We start from the raw sequence: 8,183 nt of genomic DNA, 5'->3' as shown, positions 1-8,183 counted from the left end.
CTTTACTTCTCCAAAGAGGAGAAACAGCTCTGCACCGATGCAGGGGCTATTTAAGAGAGAGGGCAGTGTTGAGCAGAAGAATCTGAAAAATCTGAACGTGAAACAAAGAATTTATGATCTTAAAATAAAGATACCACTTTTGAATAATGTTGAAACTCTATAGCTATTGACTCAATGGACAAACATCAATATGGATGAACAGTATACCACAGTACCAGACCCCAGAATTATGAAAAGGTTTGTCTCTATATGAAGGAATGTGCATTTTTACTTTTAAAATCCAAGCCGCGCTTGTACTCACGCATTATCTGGAAATAAACAACAAAGGATATCATGATGCAAACCATTACAGACTTAAAATAGGGGGTTTCAGTGAATAAAAAAATATATATCTTCATATCCTTGTTAACATTTTTGGAAGTCTGGACTCAGAAAAGCACAATTAAAGAGTAGAAAATAAGTAGCACTACCAATTAAGTTGTTATCAGTCGACAGAAGGAGATGGATAATTCTCCCAAGGCAAGTCAAGTTGTTTAGTGCTCAACTTGAAGAAATGCCGTAATTACCACTAGCCAAAAAGATCAGAAGAGTAGCCAGCAGAGCGCTGAAGCAATTAAACCAGCGCTACCCTTGGAATTTCTCTTTTTAAGCGTAGCGAGATACAAAGTGACAGAAAAAAGGCAGCAGTGCAACAAAAGCACTGAACACAGGAGGAACAGGTAAATAACACACAGGACTCAAGAGACATAAAACACTTTCCACTTTTCAACTTTGCTGCATCATGAATTTCAGGGAAGGAGCAAAGAGTAAGGGCACTAAAATATTATACTAAACGGTTACTGCAGAGTTATTTCACAAGTCGTAAACCCAGCTGTTGGTCACATATGTGAGATATTTTGTAGCATATGCATAGATTGGCCTGTTTTCCTTCTTCAGTAGAGAATCAATTATTTGACAGGGTCGGGAATTTAGAAGATGTGTTTTTGTAGATCATATGGTCTCACATGAAGAGGGTCTGAATGCATTGATTAGCTCAGATTGTTTGCATGAGAGAAAAACACGGTAAAATAAATCCTAGGACTTTCATGTGAGAAGGATTATAAATGTTATTTTGCCCATCTGAAGGTGAATGTGACTTTATTAGCCCTGTGGCCTGTCTAGACTGTACCTTGCATCTCCCTCTATGCATGCTGGGAGAGGCTGCCATTCCCCGTGACTGTGCACGGTTTTGAAAATAGACGAGTGATCTGCATTATTTGCTCGAAGTAACTTGCTCTGTTGCCAATGTCACAACAAATACGTTAACAGTCAATCAAACGCTCCGGCTCACATTTGTTCGCAGGGCTTCAGTCAATATGTTGGGATGAAACAACCTGTCCTCGGCTGCAGTACAACAAAGCAGCAGGAATCGAACTCCAATAGAATTTAAAATTGCCTAAACTAGAGTAGATGGACTTTATAATTATTGCACTTGGTTGTGTTTTTGCACGTCTGGAGAGCATTTTAACCTTTGGAAATGACGGTTCCTTTTTATCCCGGAGGCTTTTAGACCCCTCACATCTGAGCAGTACGTCTGAATAAGGGAAACTGTCATTTGCTGTGGCAGAGCGTGAACGTGTGCCTGTGGCGTGCCTGTTCGCCACGGCTAAGGTGCTGTTTGTTTCTGACAATGACTGATAAAACAGGTGAGCTCAAAGAAGTACTAGTGCTTAAGGACTGACCTTCTCGGCGCTACACGATGAGTGTCTCATGTAAAATGGAGCAATATGGTGTGACCAGAATGTTCAATGGGAGCGGGCGTAGGGGGCAGTGCAGAGTTATTTTCAGCGACTAGCTGTCTGAAGCAGGTACAGAGATTCTCATAAAGATAAATAGAGGGTCAGGGAGCCAATTCTTTCAGGGATCCTGTGCAGGAGGTGGTTTGATATTGAACACGCAGCTGAGCCCGGTGTTGAGCAGCAGCAGTTACAATCCAAACGTTCCATATTCCGCTTATTCAGAGCAGCTAGTGTCCTCACACAAATATTAAATTGGGCAGACATGTCACCTGCTGCAGAGCATATGGTATTTAAACTGCAGAGGAGCATCACATTTTATACCCAGGAGGCCTACTGTACTGCACGGCACCAGACACTCCCCCACTCCCTCTGTTGACTCGGATAAGAACATTTTTGGTGGCATCTGTCTTCCACAAGAACCACTGTTGTGCTGTCATCCTGCCACTATGGCGGCATTAAACAGTTGATCCTGACACGGTGTGTCAGAGCCTTGATATGGTCATTTAAATAAAGCGACATGATACCGTTATGTAAAGGGGAAGCGAACAGTGCCACAGCAAAATTCCCGGTGACGTCTTACACAGCTGCTTCTTGCCTTCTCCTGTTTACCTGAAGGTGACATTGATTTAGATCATGCTTTCAGTAGCCGCATCTGGTCATATTGATCAATATCTTCTACCAGGGCAGCATTTCCCTTTTACTCTCTTGAGAAAGCCAATTAAGTGAGCTACAGTACAGGCTCTCGTACAGAACTTGAAATGCACACAAACACTATCTTCCCCACAGTCCCATTAAATAATGCATAAGAACAATATATTATTGTGCAGCGCTTATTATTACCATAGCTCTTACCAGTTCTTTTTCTCGTCTGAGCTCGGTAGCATTGGACAAATCGGGGAGCATTTAATGCTCCGTTTGTTCTTGACTGAGACATTAGGAGGAAGATAATGCCTCAGTGAATTATGCCTCCTGAATATGCCACTGTGATGAGAGATCATTCTGTCCTCACGTATTGATTTGTTTGTCAGAGAGTCGTACGGCGTGCTCCTCATCAGACTGCACCAGTCTCATTGGAGAGGTGCAACTCCTCCGCCTATTAAAGTCTGAGCTCACAGAGGCTTTCACTTTTCTAGTCGAGCAAACCGTTAGGAGCCTCAGCCTTCACATTCTGTTGTCTATGTTTTGACGAATGTCTGGCTGTAATAGACGCATGGATTCAATTGCACCACAGAGCTCAAACAAGGAGCCTGTGAATAACATCTTATCATTGCCTTTGTTTTGTATGTTGTTTTACTTCGAAAGTGTCTGTGCATGTTGTTCCTGGACAGCTTCAGGGACTGGATATTTTCACATCATGCTGTTTGATGCTGTGCGACCACAATGGGCAATTGTTTTTTTTTCATTTCGAAGAATCATAGATGATCATTACAATAGCTTTGTTGTGCCAACATTTTTATTTTTTTGTCTTTTGAAACGTAATCAAAGGGAATGTTGAATTCTGAGAGATCTCTGCTTGGCATCTTGATTTCTTGACTTGACAAACAATAGTGAGGCGAACTATTCTTCTGTCCTTGATAAAATCTCTCCCAAGTCTGAGAGGAGACATCACGGGTCTCACTACTAAAAATGCAGAGCAGCTGGATATCTATGCATTTGGCTCAGATCCATGAATTCAGATCTTCTCTCTTACAGGCTTTGTTGTATGTGTCATTTGATATTTATCTAACAGAGTCACAAGCTGAAAATGTACTGCCTTGGGCTATTTTAAAGCAGTAGCCACCTATAGAAGGTTTTACCTGGGTGTGTTATGTTCGTGTAAAGCTGCAAATGAGCCATTTGAATCCTTTGAAACCACTAAAGGCTTTAAAGCTCTGAAATAATTTGCAAATTATTCTTGGAATAGATTTAAGGTGCAGTATCAGAAGAAATGTAGCTCAGGTAATTACTGATTAGCAGTATTGATGGATTTAACATGTTCAAGTATATCGCCACTGCGGATAAAATGTGTTTTACAAACCTAATCTGATTGTATGTTTGATTATCCTCTTAAACACTGCATGCTAAGCTGTGAATAATTGCAAAACAGGCAAATTAAGTGACAGCCACATGAAATGCTTATGCAGTGGGGCCCATTTCTTTGGCCTGAACTCCTTTAAGCAAGCAGAACACATTGATCAGCACAATATTGCACATACATGAGCAGAAGGTCACTAAAGCCGGGTGGATTTCATGCTGACTAAGAGGTTGGACTGTGGCTCAGAAAATCTATTCCCCACATCAACATCTATCGGATATTTAAATCCTTGTTTCTGAAATTGTTCACTCGAGTTTCAGCTATTAATTACAAGGAGTTGTTGCTGATGCACTGTTTCTAACTGTGTATGCATTTTAGTAATACTTCAGTTTGGTGCACTGTGTATCGGAGTAGGGTTTGGCGCAGGTGGTGGAGCAGGTTGGTGGTTCGATCCCCAGCTCCCCCGTCAGGAAGGGCGTCCAGTGTAAAAAAAACAACAAAAAATAAACAAGAAAAGCCATATCAAAAACGCAGATGGTGATCAGCCGTGGCAACCCCTCGCGGGAGCTGCAGAGCGACGACAACAACAACTTCATTTTAGAGATATGTAAAGTCTTGTTTCTTGTGGTTGGTTTTTGTGCAACTGGAATGTGCCCAGCGATTCCCAGGATGACTTGCTGCTCAATAGACTGTATAAATCCTGCAGAACCTGAAATGTTCATGTGCTGCATGTATTCAGTGCTTGACCATGCAGAGTGTTGCATAGATTAGCATAATATCATTTACATGATTATAGCTATAGCCTTTTTTCAGGGCTAGTCAGCACCCATTGTCAGTCCTTTCACGGACATCCACCCATCTATCTACATTCTGTTGCCACTTGCCTGTAATGTCGGACTCTTTTGGGACTTTTGTTGTCTGTCCTTTTTATTTTGGCTTAATATTTCAATTCATAGAGCCTAATGGGGGCCTCCAAATCCCCAGAAATCTGTGTGTGAATGTCTATGTATCCATTTGTCCAGCTGCCCATTCGTCTGTCCTTGGTGTCACCGTCTCTGAGAGCTCCCCTGGTTATTTGGCAAATATAAACATATTACCAGCGCCTGCTTCAGCCAGTCATGGGACGAACCAAGGAGAGAGTCCACATAAAAACAACTAAAAGACTAATGAATGGCAGTACATTGGGTGTGTAATTGTGTTTGACACAACATTGTGTTGTGATTACAACTAACACCATTTTCCAGATACTGAACAGCAGCATTGTTGGAAACATGGAGAAAAAAAACCCCACACACACACTGTGGCCTAAAGAGGATTTCTGTCAAAACCTTTTTGAGGATGCTTCTGTCCTTTTTATTGGAGCGCTGACAATACCCCCAAAATCTTTATTTCTTTTGGAACCGAGCCTCATGTGAAGTGGATCAAGTGCACACTCTGCTCTGCTCTGCCAAGTCACAACGCTGCTTCAGCCAAATATAGCCTATAAAAGACTATAATTGTTCATTCTCTGTACCTTACCTGTGCTAAAACTTTGTGAAATACCTACAGTATCTACTTTAAATCTGTACAAGGGGACGAGCTAAAGCTTGTTAGTCCTGCACACTAGTTTGCTCTCTATAGGACACCGGCGTTCAGCTGGGGCGTTCAGGTCGATGCCAAATGTCTGCAGTTGATGCGATGCTGTTGAAATAATTATGAATATTGAAGCGTGCATAAGCTCCTCTGGCAAATGGCACAAATGTAAATGCTAATGTGGTGGTTGGGATTTTTAAAGAAAGAATTAGGAATCTCTATCTTTTGTCCAATTAACCCAGTGGTAAAGGACATTTGAGATGTTTTTTGTTCTTATTTACTCAATTTCCAAACTGACGTGCTTACATAAGACAAACCAGTCAGAGGGTGGGTGGGTTGAAATGCCATGTTCTCGATGAAATCTCTTGTGATCTGGGGAATCATCCGGAAGAGCCCGTATTGAGGGTTGCTGCCTGAGGTGCATGAGATGTGAATCGGCAAAACAAAATCAGACTTCACAGTTGAAAGAAAAGCATCAGTGGCGTAACAGCGTCGGCCTTCAGCGTACCTGTCTGTCAGGGACACATTGAGACATGTCAACCAAACTCTGCATCAGGGAGAACAGTCCCCAGCAGAAGGTCAGCTGTGGATCTCTTTCATACGAGCGGCGCTGTGACGTTAAACAACACAAAAGCTTCAAGGCTTGATACTGTCATCAATACACTCTGTGGCAAACTGCCAAATAATAACGTCCAACAGGCGGTGGCTCCGTGCTTTTGGCGTCTTTAGAGCCATGTAATGAATCCAGTTATTGATGAGGCACTTTGACAGGCTTCAGCAAGACCGGTTCATTAGATCGGTCTGACAAACTGCTTTCGCCATCGAGATACTTGATAGATGATGACTGGATGCGTTGGTTGTGGGCTGGGTGTCTATCGACTCAAAGGGCCTCATTAACGGGGGCCAGGATTAGTGATGCAGAACATTCATAAAGCGTGTCGGCCTCCTCCTGCACGTTTGGATGGATGGTTGACGGCAGCACGTTTATTCTGCAGCGATGGAAAATAATGTTTACAGATTCGCTGTTTAGATTAGTACTTAACCCCCGCTTTTCCGTTCTGCACGAGTGTGTACTTCACCACATTTCAAAGGGAAATATTGGACCTTTTTCCGCACAACACATTTATCTGATGGCAGTTGGTACGAGCCTTTTTAAAATCTTAAACAATCTTAAACCAATGCTCCAAAGGGTTTATTCTCCAGAGAGGGTGTTTTGCATGATGATACTTAATGGCTTATTTGATGTGTACTGAGGTAAATTCATTATCACTAGGAGATTTTCTTTTCATGGAATATCTTTACACTTTCACATCGCCTCTGTTACAGACTGAAGGATCTGAACACTTTCGGTGCCATCAGGTTTTACTTAGTTTCATACTTGACACTGAAGTCAAACTGCAACTGTCACTTCTGTTTTATGTCCTTTTATTGCATGTTCTTTTAGAATGTGAAAAATATATTACATTTAGAGGCGCTCATGTTTTTTTCCAATTATCGATACATTTTCTCATTATTTTTCACTGGTTTGTTCAGCTCAGATCTTTATTATCCCACCAGGGGATTTATGTCTTCCAGCAAGATGAAACTGTGAAAGCAGAAAGCACAAACACAGTAAACACACAAGATGACAAGCAGAGATTAATCAGTGACTGAGATGGAATAATATTCAGTTTACATTGATATATGGCAGTGAGAAAGAAACATGGAATCCTCTAATTTGCCAAGATGAAACCAGAGAATATTTACAGTTCTTCATTATTCTTGCTTGAAGAACGATTTATAAGATTAATCACTTATTAGAGGAGTTTCAGCAATTTTTTTCCATATTAATCAACTTTAAGATTAATCAACTAATTATTTTAACTCTAATTTGCTTTAATGTCACACAAGCACCAAATCCTCACAACTGAGATGCTATAAAAGAGAATATTTGAAAAAAAGAAAATCTACAGAATGAATAATTTATCAGAAGGTTAGATTTTTGGTTTTAGATTAATAATTCTCATTTTATGCAATAATATCACCTCTAGTATTAAACAGTATTGGAAATTGGATGTATTTTCATATAGTGTCATTGCATTGCAGATATCACAGTCATAGATTCACATTTTTCCTGAGTCCTGAGTCATATAGTTTTTTCACAAAATTAGTTAACGATGGAAGAAACGTGTCACTTAAAAAATTATAGAGCTTCGTCTACAGTGTTGGAAGCTGCAGGAAAAAATGTTCATGTACACAAATCTCCACTAAAGTGTCTGAGACGTTAAATCAGGGCACATCACATATGTCACTTTCTGTAATTATTAATCCTCCTAACCAAAGGCAGCTTAGATCTGTCAGCTTGATCTCAGCAGGTAAGCGTGAATCCCAATTATTGAACATGTATTGACCCAAGTAGGCCTCTACAAATGACCCAATTACATCATCTAATTGGAAAAGTGCTGCGTGTTAATACGACAAACGGTAAATATATACAACTTTAAACAGTTGCCCTTCCCTGATGTCTCGTACGTTGCTTTGCCAGATGATTTGGAGCTGCTTTGTGAGTGCGTGTCTCGGAGGAAATAAAGCTCCAGTTCAGGATGACAAGGAGATAACGTCTGAGAAATCCAGGACGAGCGCATGTCACCAGCGCAGTAACGGCAGATGGATGCCGCTTTGATCCATGGTCGAGGAGGGGAAGTCGATTGAGTGACTGTGATAAGGCGTTCAGCAGTTAAGCACTTCCATTGTATCTTGACGTGACTGTATTAAGACGACACTGACATTTTAATAACGCTATTATTTAAAGAGGGGATTGAAATTGAATTACAACATAT

The sequence above is a fragment of the Limanda limanda genome, chromosome 6 (assembly GCF_963576545.1).
Source record: "Limanda limanda chromosome 6, fLimLim1.1, whole genome shotgun sequence".
NCBI classification, from domain to species: domain Eukaryota; kingdom Metazoa; phylum Chordata; class Actinopteri; order Pleuronectiformes; family Pleuronectidae; genus Limanda; species Limanda limanda.
The sequence above is the reverse complement of the archived record's forward strand: the minus strand, read 5'-3'. Positions refer to the sequence as shown.